General features: G+C 35.3%; 1 protein-coding gene across 2 annotated transcripts in view; it reads left to right on the top strand.

Annotated features, from left to right (window-relative positions):
• The first annotated feature begins 5685 nt into the window (after positions 1-5685).
• Positions 5686-15729, top strand: part of LOC114247191 (beta-1,4-glucuronyltransferase 1) — a 71699-nt gene continuing 61655 nt past the window's right edge. The window contains exons 1-2 of one of the 2 annotated variants that reach the window (XM_089732779.1): positions 5730-5971; positions 15482-15569. The gene's annotated coding sequence lies outside the window, so the exon portion shown is untranslated. Of the gene's footprint in view, positions 5972-15481; positions 15570-15729 lie in introns of both variants that reach the window. The other variant, XM_028180078.2, reaches the window with a different exon arrangement.

Raw genomic sequence — 15729 nt, forward strand, 5'->3', positions numbered from 1 at the left:
GATCGTTGCTTCGACAAGTACATCGGGTGTCATCTTTTAGACTACGACAACTATAAAAGTAACAAATACGAATAACAATTTATTCCTTGAAGGTGTTTTAATGATTTATTTATTCGGATGGTATTAGGGTCAAATTACAACGTAAAAATGAAAATAATATAAAACGAATAACAGCATATAAGCGTTTTTTACGACCTTGATGAGCAGTTAATCATCTTAACAATATTAAACAGAGAGGCACGTAAAACATGAAACACGATTTCCAGTTTTTTCCAAGCCTCATTGAAAACGCCTTTAATAATATTTGTTTGAGGATATGAACATCAGTTCATGTGCTAAAATATTTACTGATGATCAATGATTGTAAGTTACCGGTCACGACTGGTTTGAATAACACTAGTTTTATGGAAACTTATAAATAATTATGGTTATTATGTATTAAGTTAAGGGTCATAGAACTCTTAAGGTATCGATTTTCTTAAAATTTAACATTTTATTATTACTTTTAATATGTATCATTTGTATTTTTAGTTAGTTGTCGTGGCAGTAATTAAATTATATTGTTTGACCGATGAGCTCACGGCATACCAATCAAATGGTTACTGGAGCTCATAGACGTCAATCACGAGATCGAAATCTTAAAATGTATAACGGAAATTAACTGTTGATTGAGTTTCAAAAATGCCCGCGACAACATTTATTATCTATGACTTCGCTCGGCTTAAAAAGAAAAAAATACAAAATAAAAAACAAACAAACAAAAAAGGAAAAAAAAACATAATTACTTCCATGAATATAAACGGTTTCGTGATGATAAAGGCCTAGGCTCTACGGCGCCTTACGTCATGTATTTATCATCTTCACATCCTTGAGGTGATGCCGTGATGATCTCAGACAGATTATATTTAATTCTTCTGTGATTGATCACGAATATCAAGAGACGTATAAAAAGTCGCATAATAAGTCTAAAACGATACTAAATGGTTAGATAAGCAATTGTCGATTAAGCGGTGTCAGAAATTAACCTATGTTTCTGCATATTTAGTATTCATGCTTTTTTTTCTGCCTAAGCTGATAGCCTTGAGAGGCTATTTCAGCGTAACCTTAACTAGTAGGTGAGCTCACGGGGCTCAAACCGGAGTGATGCTAACATTGACCCTAGCAAGAGCAGTGCTTTCAGAATCCCTCACCGGATCGGAAACACGACCCACTGAAAAGATTCGGTGAGAAACTCAGTGGGCTGTGTCTATGGGCTAAAGCGCTCGTCGAGCCCTTCGTCGCAAGCTACGGGTTCGATGAGGACGGTGACCGGTGCTTGTGGTACCTAAAAGCACAGTTAATGGATCGGGAGGATTCGTAATGACGTGTTTTGGGCGACGTCAACTGTTTATCATTCGGTCTACAGGATCGGGTATGTAGTTTCCAGCAGCTGCGACAAGAGGGTTCTCATGTCGTGCCGCCTTCTCAAAGTGGCGCAATGATGCCGACTGTAGATTCTGACTGATTCATGCTTGGAATCAAATGAAGTACAGGTAATCCTTCTATATGAGTCGTCTATTATCAAAGGTGGCAATCTGTGCATTTGGACAAAAAAATGTTATTGATATGTCAATACAGATTGATTTGAATATAATCGTCTCCTTCAAAGAATACGGTTCAAAACCTGCATTAAATAAAGGTTAATACTTAACCTGTTATTTATCTAAGATGTCGTTCAGAAGAGTTTTGTGAATGCCAATAGAATACAAAGTCAATAATTCGTTTTTCTGATTTACCAATAATTGTCCAAAAGTCACATTGCCGGCTTTGATAATAGTCGACTCATATATAACACGATTAATACGTTCCTACAAAGTCCCGTGTTGAGTATTTTTTTAACGTTTCTTTCTGGTCGTTCCCTCAATGCTGAGGATCGTGACTGTATGTCAACCTTCTCCACTCGGTCCGGTTCTGCGCCATATGTACCGCTCCTTGTATCTTATTCCCATATATTGTGTGATCATTGCGCATTATGTAATTAATTTTCTAAATAATCTTAAACAAAAATATCATTATCGTGTTGTAGAAGTACCGTGTTATAAGTGGTTTTTTGGGTAATTTTTCCTTTCGTATTAAAGTGGAAACGCCTTGTAAAATACCGTGTTATACTTCTGAAAACAAATCCCTATGGTTTTTTTAATGAAAACTTTATAGATACTTAATAATAATAACACAGAATCAAAGCACATTTATTTTAGGCAACGATAAGTGAATAGTGAAGTTAAGTTTTCCTTATGATTAATTTTTATACAGAATTTTGCTAAGCTATTCTCATTGAAAACATTTTTAGCAGGCTGCTAAGGGCACAGTTTAAACATAGGTACCTCGTATTACGTGTTTCTAGACAAGACCTCACTCAAAGCGTATAATAATATAAATGCAATGGAGAGTTTTCGTGAGAATTATTCTGACATCGTGCGCTACAGGATATGACTTCCATTTATGAATGAATGCTTTATCTTAAACTGCGACATCTGTTATTGGCGATGATACATCGTGCGACGAATAAAATAAGCTTTATACAGCGTGTAGTTGAAATCTCAATACAGGGTGTTGTAGCGCAGACATAGATGACTCGTGAACTGGTTTTTATACAACATTGCAACGAAACGTAATGTTTGTTTGTAATACATTTGTCGCTATCTTTATTGTAATCGTCTCCATAACCACCTGCACCAACTACCACAAACCGTCATGTTCGGTAGCAATTCTAGATTCTAAAACAGTTTTTATTTAGAAACGACAAATATCATTAATGCTCCGCTGTTATTATCGTTAAATGTGGGAAAAACATCAATTTAAACGATTTACGCAATACTTAAAAGCATTGATCGGAGCCTTCCCTGGAGGATCATTAACAACGATTCAAAGTTTTAAGTCAATCGGATAATCATGAAGAAACACACGAACACGCAAACATTAACTATAAACATCAGAGGAAAGTGAGCCTAATGTCATATCATCAGCATTCTCGTAATAACGCGTTAAATATTCATAAAAACCCGCTTTAGTCTAGCTGCTAGAGCATATAGGCGATTTAAAATACTTGTAAATGTACAAATGCTCGAGTATTTAAGTCTAGAGCTTCTCCGGTCGTTCTAAATATGTATAAGATTAACTTTACAATGAGTTTGACTAATAACTTATCGATTGCCTCTAAACATATTTATTTTTTGTGAGTAAGCTATTTGTTAGTTTAATCATTTGATATGAAACTAATATTCACTCTTGCGAGGCAGGAATAGTAATGTTGTGAATGTTTGATTACCTGATAGTTGTGCGAATGTACTTAATTAGTATTAAGCCAACAGCAGCTGCGTGGTTTGGTCGATGTAAAACAAAAACTAAAAACTAAAAATATATTATCATAGTGAGAGTACCATAATATATCAAAATCTCCGTCATTAATATTTCAGCTAATTGGATTAAAGAGAAAACAAAATTTAATTAAAAAAGAACTAATTATAAACTATATTATATTTAAAAGCATCTGAAATGAGAAAGAACTACATTTTAGTAACAGTCCTACGAAGACAGGTAGGTGTGCGGGCCACCTAACTGTGAGTGTTCACTGCGGATTATGGGCATCAGCAACCTAGCTAGAGGGCAACCAAACCGATGCCTGCTTCGATCGCTATTTTATTCTATTCAATACATTTAGAATTATACTTTCTTTTTCTTATATTTTTATCTAGTCATTGTCATACTCGAGAAGACTGATGTCTGAAAATAAAAACATTTCGATACTAGCTTCCTTGCTCTCCAAATAGCTTTTTAAAATTCAAGTATCAAGATTATAGAAAATGTTGTGGGAGCACCTTCACTATAAAAATACGGTGTTCATACGAGGCATAAATCATTTTGAACAACGATGTCTTCTCAGATCACACCTGTGCTGCGGCGTCTAGTAATTTAAATTCAAGACAAAAGAAAAAAAGCAACAGTAGGATGGAAAGCTTCGTACCTCTTCAAGTAACTATGAAGCAAAAACGAAAAAAAAAATCTTGCCGCGTCGCAGTCAACGACAGAACCATCTGTCTTAAAAGTCACAACATGTAAATTAAATTAAATTTAATTTTCTCATCAGTCATTTTATAAGGAGGTTTAACTACGTCAATTGATTTTTCTCATCCTACAGAAAATTATTTCTCATACTACAGAATCGAGACCGAGCTAGTCTCACCAGAGACCTAATTGAATTCCACTCTCATAGTTAGGTATTTGGAAAGAAAATCAATTTTGTTAAGTTGAATAGGATTATAAATGGCTGATGCAATAGGTCAGACAAAACTTACCGCACAGGTGAAAAGCTTTGGTTTGGTCTCCTGTCGCATTATTTGAAATATAGTCGAATTAGTAGTTCCCGCAGCGTATATATTATCCAATACAATTAGGTAAGACTTCGATCTTTACGTCCCAATGGTAGCGGTTTTCACGCTGTGATATCTATTATAATACTTGTAATATATAAATCAACAGAAATATGAAATTCAGTATCAAGACGATACCAGCTATGTAATGGTTTTTTTTCTGGTTAATAATATTTACTTAGATTCTTCTCTTTGTTCGGTAAAAAATATTTTTGGACGTAAGAATAGCGCTATAGGATTAGCACGGACCTTGCCGATTAGCCAGAAGGGAGGTTTCAGTTTACGATTGACACAATTACTTTTTTTTACTTAGAACTTAGAAATTTAACGAATTTGTTTGGCGTGTTTACTTCATATTAAGTCAAAAACAAAGTGTATAAAAATTAAATAAATAATTTTATTCGTATAAAAACAAAGAAATCATATTGGTAAGGCAGTAAAATATTTTACGTCGAAGGATTCTCAGCAAGAAGGTGAACCTAATCTATAAGATCAGTAAAATGCCATTCGCCCCGGCGTTCGTTGTCCAGGAAATTGTGCAATACGTTTTCTATTAGGTACTTCACATAGCGGCTTCCTAGCAAGTGACTCCCGGAAGTCTGATACACTCGGCCTCTGCATCAATGGTTGTTTAAATCTGTATTATTATTTCCTGCGGTATCATCTGTTTTATTCGGGATCTAAATTTGTTTGTTCGTATTTTTCGAATTTAACAAATAGGTAGTAATGAACAAATTTAAAACATGCCGAACTGTATTTTCGCAGTGGTAAAAAAAATGTTACACAGAGATTCTTTGGTATTTTATTTTGACAGCTAAAAAGCAGGCCGCCTGGCAAGTCGTGGATTCACAACAAACCAACACATGCTTATGGTGAGTATGAGGTAGGAAAATAAGATAGAAATACTGCCACAAACAGATAAAGGGAAAGGAGCGGAGGTTGGAATCACAAATCCGTAGGTATCTTCTTATTAAATTAACTCTTATTAATGCTGAAGACACCATTAATGTATCAATTCATTTTACGGCGATAATGCATTGATGTCAGTTACATAATTCAGTAATCAAAGTAGGAACGTATACAGTGTTGTTCAACTTTTTATTGTAAAATACGCATTAAACAAAATCCGGTACCGAAATTCATTGATGTATTAGCCCTTCTATAGGGAACAGGCAGACACTGTTTGTCGCTAATCTTAGACAGGACGGGACAAAAAACTCAGTCGGGTTGTGGCCCTTCTTTCACGGTCCCAGACTGCCTGCGCTTCCGACCCAGCATAATATTGGAATGGAATCTGTCCGTTCTGTCGCGTCGCGCGTCAGTCCATCGCGCGTTTGTACACAGGGCGCTTGTGCCTTACGCTTTCACGACTGCGAGTGCAAAATTTCTTGCCTGTTTGCAAGTTTCAAAATATAAGTGTAAAATTCTGTCTACCGATTATTATTCAATTTATATTTGAATGTGATTGTTTACAAGCCGTAAAACGATTGGCAACGTGAGCGATTAATCCTCAAATGCGGGTTGGGAATATTTGTGGGTGGAAAAATAAACATAGCACTCAGGTGAGTTTCATAAATGCTTTAAACGGTCTTGCAACATTGGTTTCCATGTCTCTAGATTTAATACAATCGGGATGATTTGGCTACATTGTATTTACGTGATGAATCAACGGGTTATGTTAATGGAAATGCCGAGGTGCTATTCATACCGCTTTTACGACTCCGATGTTCACAAATTAAGAACACAGTGAAAGCAAAATCAATCAATTATCATATACTATCCTTCAAAAGTTAGATGCAATTATAAAGGAGCCCACTACGTCCGTATAATATTCATCAGATCACTATTCCTTTAGCTACTTCCCGATATTCAGAAAATGTTCATATCATTCGAGACTTTTCGGAAAAAAATACACGAACTGGTTTTAAATTATAATATCGTCATAATTAGCATCTGGATTATCGCCAATCTATAAAGACTTCCTCCAAAATTAACTTTTAAGAATATTACACGCACAAAAGCTGAATGCATAATATTGCCATTAAATAAGATATACCGTTGATCTAGATAGCCTTCTAGATTGATTACACAATGCTATAATCTTCGACATCATCTACCAGACCACAATAACGTTCACCGTGCTCTGAAGTTTACGAAATATCATCATGAAGTCGTTTAATACGATTCAGAGCAATGTACACAAACTTTTCAATATAATAATATCGTATATATCAATATGTTGTTATATTGATAGGTATACAATTGTATATTTTATTATGTCCATTAATTTATTCATGGCCAGGAATACGCACTGAGTAGACGAGTTAAGTGGTAAGATTCAGCGTAATATTCATTCAAAATATTACGTAGCCTTGTCGGTCGCTGGAGCCGAACAATGCTAACAAGACGCTAATGAAAAAGATACTTGTTTTGGGTGTTAAAAAACGAAGGTTCTTATAGACGGTGACAAAAAAGATTTATACAAAAGCTGAAGTTGATATAGCAGAAATATATGTTGAAGGTTCGTTTGCAGTTATTATTAGGAAGGTTAGTAATCCTGTCACATTTAACTCGGTACATTCGGTTTGATAAATATTCAGCGATCAATGTTGGTACCATTGCAAAGGTTTTTGTTAAATGATTTGAGTTTCCACCCCTCCGCTATTAAGCTACTTATTCCCTAATGAATATGTGTCTAACAGGCAACTGTCCATAGCATAGTTCCATACCTATCGTCACGGTTGAATCACTCCCCTCTGTCGCTGACTAAATCAATAGACCGCCACACCGTCGGCACACAATGCTCCAGACGGACTAAATACAAGAATACAAGTGCATTCGAAATATGAATTTGAATGCAAGAGAAAGTTTTGTTTGACATTGAACGGTTGGCTACTGGCCGAAAACAAAAAAACAATGTCAGAATTGTCTATGCTTTGGTGCTGTTATGAGAAATAAATAAATTATGCACAGCTGTTCTCAACTTCTCATCATATATAACAGTAATACCGAATAATTCATTTAGTTTTATTATTTTAATAGTATTCAACGGTAGTTTGACGAAATATCCGTTGCAAAAAAATATCGTACTGATATGGCCCCCATTAATGGACACCCGAGCGAAATAATTCGCACAATTATTATTGTCTTATAGACTCTATACTTTCGTGATTCTAAACAGTCGTACTGGACAAAGAACTGAATAATAATACTATTTTCTCAAGCTCGGTCAAGTGACACGGCCAAGTAATCTAGACCTTTCAAATTGTAAAGAATAGCTTATTTAGAGACGCAATTCAAATTAGTTTAGTGTTTCATTTTAAAGTGGCGACATCCTTTCATTGAAGTAAAAGGACTGACAGGAGGGAGTTAGGGCGAGCGGGTTTTGTTCCTTAACGAACGAATTACAAGTTTGAAAGGAATATTTTTCTTTGTGTGTTGAAAAAAAAACTGTTAGACATTCTAAGTGTCAATTGCAACGGCTGTCACACCCTTCAAACAGGAATGCAAGACTGCGTCATGACAGAAATAGGCAGGATGGTACCTACCCACGATAACCCGACGATTGCCACTAGTACAATTAGTACCCGATAGTGGGTAAGATTACGCGCTTACAAAAAGCCTGCCTACATACAAGTAACCATTCAAAATACATAATGTTTTATTACAAGCTTTGTCGTTTTACTCGTTATTTTATTACTAAGAATGTTCCGTATCTTAAAAACTCAAACAAATTATCTTATCAGACCGATTCTAGTTAAAACTTCGTTTTAAGATGCAACCTTCAAAATTTTCATATATTCCACTTAATATTTGAACATTTAAAGAATGCTTTTTCGTATTCAAATTCTCAGATATTTACGTGATTTTTTTGAACTAGTATGAAGGCGTACAGTTTAAAATAAAAATTATCTTTTTTGCCATTTTGTATACAAAGATCCCTAAAAGCATAATATGACAATCAAATAGTATATGACTATTTTGAATTCATGTGGTATGTGCGAAAATGTATACATCAATTAAACTTATTAATTAAATCATTTCGATAGTTGATTATATATTAAAAAAAAAGAATACTTTTTTAACAGCCCCGCCGGTAACAGGTCCGATTCTAGGTCTCGAGAGATTTTAATACATCTCATGTGGTGGTAGGTCGTCTTGTCAACTCGCCGGAGTCCGACATAACCCGGTCTGTTACCCCTCTTGACCGGGTATCCGTAAACGGATTCCCCAGCGTTAAAAAAAGGGGGAGAGGTACCAACCCGCCCCCTTCTGCGGTGGAGCAGTAATATCCATTGTGTTATGCAACTTAAAACACACATCTCAAGGTGGGCGCCGTCATTTACATTGCCGATCTACATGGGCTCCGATAGCCAATGAACATCAGGTAGGCCATGAGCTGGTTCACACGTCTAAGCATGAAAACAGAAACGAAAACGCCCGTTGTGCTCGTATTCTTTTATTTTTTTATTACTTAGATCGGTGGACGAGCTCACAGCCTACCTGGTGTTAAGTGGTTACTGGAGCCCATAGACATCTACGATGTAAATGCGCCACTCACCTTGATATATAAGTTCTAAGATCTCAAGTATAGTTACAACGGCTGCCCCACCATTCAAACCGAAACGCATTACTGCTTCACGGCAGAAATAGGCAGAGTGGTGGTACCCGTGCGGACTTACAAGAGGTCCTACCAACAGTTAATTATCAAGTATCAAGAAAGGCATCTTTGCCTGTGTTCGAATACTGCTATAGTAACCGGCAAACATCGTGAGCAAATGACCTTGACTGCGCAGAACCGAATTTTAGATCACTTTGGTGGTGAGGGTGAGGCGCGACGGCAGGGGAAATCGTATCGAGCGCGTTATTGGTAGATCAGTCGAACCTTGCGTCCCGCACCGCGCCTTCGTTCCGCTTGCTCCCAAAAGTACGCTTGCGTACAGTGAAAAATCTATCGTTGTTAATCGTTAAGTTATATTTTGTTATAATTGAGTCGACTAGTATCAAAGCCGGCAATGTGACTTTTGGACAATTATTGGTAAATCAGAAAAACGAATTATTGACTTTGTATTCCATTGGCAGTCACAAAACTCTTCTGAACGACATCTTAGATAAATAACAGGTTAAGTATTAACCTTTATTTAATGCAGGTTTTGAACCGTATTCTTTGAAGGAGACGATTATATTCAAATCAATCTGTATTGACATATCAATAACATTTTTTGTCCAAATGCACAGATTGCCACCTTTGATAATAGACGACTCAATTGCTTGTTGACTTTGTTGCCATTGCTATTTGTTGAGTGTTTGTTGATTTTTTATAAAAAATACACTATGCCGCGACAAACTGGTGTAGTATTCAAAAGAAAGGGTAGAAAAATTGTGTACGACGTATATTGCTTCATTATAAAACAGGGGAAGAATGATATTATGGAAAAAGTAAAACAGACTTCGGAAGCAACAAAAACATCAGTGAGTACTGTTAGGTGCATTATTAACGAAGCTAAAGGCTCTGGCTTGCTCATCGTGCTTGGGACTCCGGGTAAGAAAAGATCAGGGAAGAAGAAAGTTACCGGAATGGATAGTTTCGTTCAATCTGTAATAAAAAGATGTAATCATAATAACTACATAACAAGCAGCGAAACTCCGTACCGTAGAAAGGCTTCGAAAATTTTAAAGAAAATATACATTTTAATGGCTCGGAATGAAGTTTACGACGAATTATGAAAGAGCTAGGCTTCAGATGGAAAAAAAAAACAGAAAATAATCGGAAGCTGGTAATTGAAAAAAGTAACATTCGATTACTACGAATCGAATATCTTCAAAAAATAATTAATTATAGACAAAAAAGAAGATCGAACCGACCGAGTCATAAACTACACCGATGAGCCCTATGTCGACTTATCACGATGATGGCGACTCGGGTGATGAAAACAGTGATGATGATAATGGTCAAGATTATGATAACGAAAAAAAAATTACAAATACCAGCTTCGCTTCGACTGAACGAAGACCTGGCAACAGCTCTAGTTTTGACTTAATAGAAGGAATATCTATTTTACCCCAAGATTAAATTATTACAATTATTAACCTATATTTTTTGTTGATGTTCTAATAAATATATAAATAAATACATATGTTGATTTTAATAATTTAATTGCATTATGACGCAGAGTAAATAATGTTTTTGCACGTGAGTGTACCATGCGCAAACTTACCCCCACTACGTCAACAAATGCTCAAGAAGTTTGCCGGCTATTATACACGTTTTTCCTTTTTCATAAACTGCTTCCACGACTAAGGCACAAAATTTTAATATAGAAAACGAAGCCCAAAAATTGATATATTTGCGTATTTATTAGTGGTTACAGTACTGTACGCCCACGTGGCTAGAAATGTCCCGCCATCCTGCTTGTTTCTACTAAAAAGCATTCTTACGTTCCTTGTCAATGAGCAGAACAGTTGCTATGAAATTTATACCTTATACTAGCTGACCCGGCAGACTTCGTAGTGCCTCAATCGATAAATAAAAGACCTAAACTTTTATATAGAATAAACTTAAAACAAACAAAAGGAATCCGTCCGACGGGGGACACGTCAAAGGGAAAACAAAATTGTTATTTTTATTTAATTCCGAGAATTTTCATATTTTTATACCTTTTAACCCTTCTCTGGACTTCCACAAATAATTCAAGACCAAAATTAGCCAAATCGGTCAAGCCGTTTTCATGTTATGTCGTGACAACGGAAAACGGGTTTCATTTTTATATATATAGATTTCAAGCTAGGTGGTTTTTTCCCACCTAAGCTGTATCCTTATAGGGCTATGTCAGCGTAAGCGAGCGAAGCTAGGTGGTGGTATTACTTTACCCTTTGCACTCGGGAGTTGACGATTGCCAGTTATTTTGGTGGTTCGCCTTCGAGTGCGCAAGTATTGGTTTTGTAATTTGGATTGACTCCCGTAATCATTGAGCTAAAATATAAACCCAATTCTTGATTAGCCAAATAATGAATTTATCGTTAATATTATATTTAATTGGCTATAAAATCAATGTATCGTGTTAGATCTATGATATTTTATGACTCAGCATTTAATGAAAAGCGAATAAAACTCGGCCACAGAGATTTTCAAATGAACATATTGTAATTTGTAAGCAAAAAAAAATCAATCTTCTTACGTCAAGGCCACTCGTCATTGCGAAATTACGAGACTTTCTATGTTTTTACATGGTTGCCGTGGAGCCGGTTCGAAAGAAAAAAAAAAAAGAAAATCTATACGACGTCCAATGATATATGATGCTTATGGATAAAGTAATGCCTACGGAACATATATGCATTCTAGTATGGCAACGTTAAGCTGTACTCTAGCCCCTGGTGTTTAGACAACTGAACAATTCCCTTTGCAGTCTGCATTCCACGACAGGAATTAGCCATAGCTAAAATAAGAAAGTTTCATTGTTTACTGTATTAAATCGAAACTTGGGTGCATTTTGTATCTCGTGTTTTAATATTTTTTATATAGCCCTGACTCTACATACTGCATGTTATATAAATGATGATATTATGGAGTACTATATTACTTATGTGTTAACTAATGTTATACGCAACTACGCCACTAATGCTATAAACAAATCGATAACAAAGTCACCCTTGTAATTTATGTTACAAAACAACACAATACTTGCAATAATGCAATTTACTTGTATTGTTTGCTTTTTGTATCATTTACATATAAATAAAATTGGAGTGTCTGTTTGTAATATTGGAATAGCCTCTGTTTTATATACGTTACATACACCAAAATAACATTTTTTACAATTTTTGTATGTCTGTCTGTCTGTTTGTTCCGGCTAATCTCTGGAACGGCTGGACCGATTTTGGCGGGACTTTCACTGATAGGTAGCTGATGATATAAGGAGTAACTTAGGCTACTTTTTTTAGACTAGCTTCGCCCCGCGGCGTCACCCGCAGTTATTGTCGTAAAGCGCGCAACATGGCGGGACTCGCCTATCAATAATAAAATTTAATGGTTCCGAAGCGAAGCGATATAAATATATGTAATACCTAGCGTTTATACGCTATTATAGTATTATTACTACTACATTTGAATGTCATAAGCGTATGACTATTTTACTTTGTAAATGTAAAGTTTGACTTTGAATTTATTTTTTTACGTTATAATGTACACGAGCGTTGTATGAGGTCTCGCGTTGTATGAGGTCTCGCGTTGTATGAGGTCTCGCGTTGTTTGAGGTCACGCGTCGTTTGAGGTCACGCGTCGTTTGAGGTCTCGCGTTGTATGAGGTCGCGCGTAGTATGAGGTCGTGCGTAGTATGAGGTCGCGCTTTGTATGAGGTTTCGGGTAGTATGAGGTCTCGCGTAGTATGAGGTCTCGCGTTGTATGAAGTCCCGCGTAGTATGAGGTCGCGCGTAGTATGAGGTCGCGCGTAGTATGAGGTCCCGCGTTGTATGAGGTCCTGCGTAGTATGAGGTCGCGCGTTGTATGAAGTCTCGCGTAGGTCTCTCGTATTACACTACGACATATAATTTATTTGGTATTATTTTTTGTATGTTTGTATTATTTAAAATTATTTCAAATTATTTTTTAAAAACAGTAACTTAACCTGGAAGAAAGAATACAATTAGTAAGTAAACATCATTAAAGGTTGTCAAAATTATCCAATACCAAACCAGCGAATAAACTCAATCTCACGAATCTCATTTCTCGACAGAGCCTTAATTCTTTCAAAACACATTTATTACAATTTAAAATTTTTACGGATTCAATTGGAAGATTCATATTCGAACTATAGATTTTCAAATATCGAACGATGCTTTTCGAAGCAGATTTTGCTTTATAGAAGGCGCAGAACACACAGTATACTTAGCAGTACTATCCGTTGGTATGTAAACTCAAATTGCAATATATATATTTTGTATATAATTGTCTTCCTTAAAAAATCTTTTGGTCTTGAGTGTAGTCTTAGTATAGCCGAAATAGTTTTGTGATTGTTGTTGCGATGGCGGCGACGGCTGAACACACACACGCGACCACTTAAATAGTTCAATCACAATATCTCTTAAACACCAACCGGGCCTGTAATAACATTTGTATAACAAAAGGAGAAGAAGCGAAGCCCAACCAGCTTTTTAGAAATTACCTACTATACTCAAAGTTTTGTTATACTGTTTCGTGATTCATTGGTGTATTTGTTTTAGCATATATCTCCAGAGTTATATCAATATAATATTCGGATATCGGATAAGTTTTATTTATTAATTCAATCGTGATTTTACAATGAATTTAGAATTTGAAAAAATGTATTTTGAGGATTCCTTCCGGTTTTTCGCGAGTCGTAAATTTGATTAAAACTACTTTTAGAGTTTCCTTGGCCTAGTTATTGACGTCCGTGTCCATAAGAACTTCAAAATATTCGAAAAATCAGAGATAACAAAATGAAAATGAATGAGAAAGATAATATTTTTATTCTCGTTATAATTGTTATTATGTAACTAGCTGATCCGGCAGACTTCGTAGTGCCTCAATCAATGAGTAGAAGTACTAAACTTTTGTATAAAATAAACTTAAAACAAACAAAAGGAATCCGTCCGACGCGGCGACGGGGGACACATCAAAGGAAAAACAAAAATTTTATTTTTATTTAATTTCGAGCATTTTCATATTTATCTACCTTTTAAACCTTCTCTGGGCTTCCACAAATAATTCAAGACCAAAATTAGCCAAATCGGTCCAGCCGCTCTCGAATTTTAGCGAGACTAACGAACAGCAATTCATTTTTATATATACAGATAATGGAAAATCAATCAATGCAGATTGGCGGTCGGCAATTTTATGTAAAATCATTGTTTTCAAATTTACTTAACTCTCAATAGATTGTTGGGATCAAAACGAAGCTACATTGCAATTCATTGCGATAATGAAATTCGAATATAATCACTAACAATAAATACTACCAAAGCAATAAATACTAAAAAAAATAGCGGTGAATATATAGAAGACAAAATGGTACTTATTATTTTAACACTTTATCTTCACTTTCGATACTGACATCATTCGATATGATCATTTATTGAAACAAGATAGTTTACAGACTGGAGAATGCGAGAGAAAATATGCGTCTCTTTCTGTCGGAATATTTATTTCATTATATGTAATAGAATTTCAATTCAATTATTTCAATCACTTACAAGAGATGCTCTCGAACAACCGTAATGATTTATAACTAAACATCGTGTAATAAAAATGAAACCTGCAAAATTTAAAAAATTTCGTAAATTCGTATTGTTGACCCACACTGGTAGGTACCACCATTCTGACTATTCCTGTTTTTATCCAATAAAATTGAAACTTCGATAAGGTGTCTTGAAGGCAGGTGACAAAATTCACATTATAAAATAGTATGTAACAAAAAAAATCCTGTGTTTTCAATGGCACCAAACGCATATAATGAAGGCTGAAGAAGTAACAACTTTGCTTCACAAAGAAAAATTGCGTGTCATTGTAAATTATATCCAACATACTCTATTATCTGTGATGAGAAACTGTTGCAGTTCACGGAATACCTTATTATTGTTTTTTTTTTCTTTTTTTTTTAATGTGAAATTATACAGGTTAAGGTTCTATGCCAGCTACTTTATACAGGATGGTGATCACGGTGAATTTGGCATTGCCGCAAATGAAAACGTCGCTTTTACAAATCCTTAAAAACTAAAGTAATAATGTAATTAACTAAAGTATTATATAATTTTGATATTACGAGTATATGTAAAGATCAAGTGCGTAAAAGAGTAAATAATATTATCTTATTAAGAAAAAAAATTGAGCCGAATTAATTATGTTTTCTTAAAATATATATATGGGTCGATGACCTCGTCGTCACACACGCTAAGCGTAAAATCATGAAATCGAGATAACAATAAAGCAACACATACTCATAATTTGAATTATTTTTTGCGCTCTGCCTTGAGACAATCTCAAATCGTTTAGAGTTGCAGCCGCGCCCTGTTTGTAATATAATTAAGCTCATCTTAGAACTTTTTTCATTGCTTAGACGGCTGAACCAGTTCACAGCCCACCTGGTTTCGCCGGAGCTCATAGACATCAGAACGTGAATACCGCTACCCACCTTGAGGCATGAGGTATGTTTTACGTACAAACTCAATTATTTAGTATAATTTCCCAACCCATCAAACCGGGTTCATAATTTATCCTATCACCACTATAAAATCTTTGTCATTTAATATAGTGACAATTATTACATGTATCGTCAATCTATACTTCTATACTATTACTATAATG

Source organism: Bombyx mandarina, chromosome 15, assembly GCF_030267445.1.
Source record: "Bombyx mandarina strain Sakado chromosome 15, ASM3026744v2".
NCBI classification, from domain to species: domain Eukaryota; kingdom Metazoa; phylum Arthropoda; class Insecta; order Lepidoptera; family Bombycidae; genus Bombyx; species Bombyx mandarina.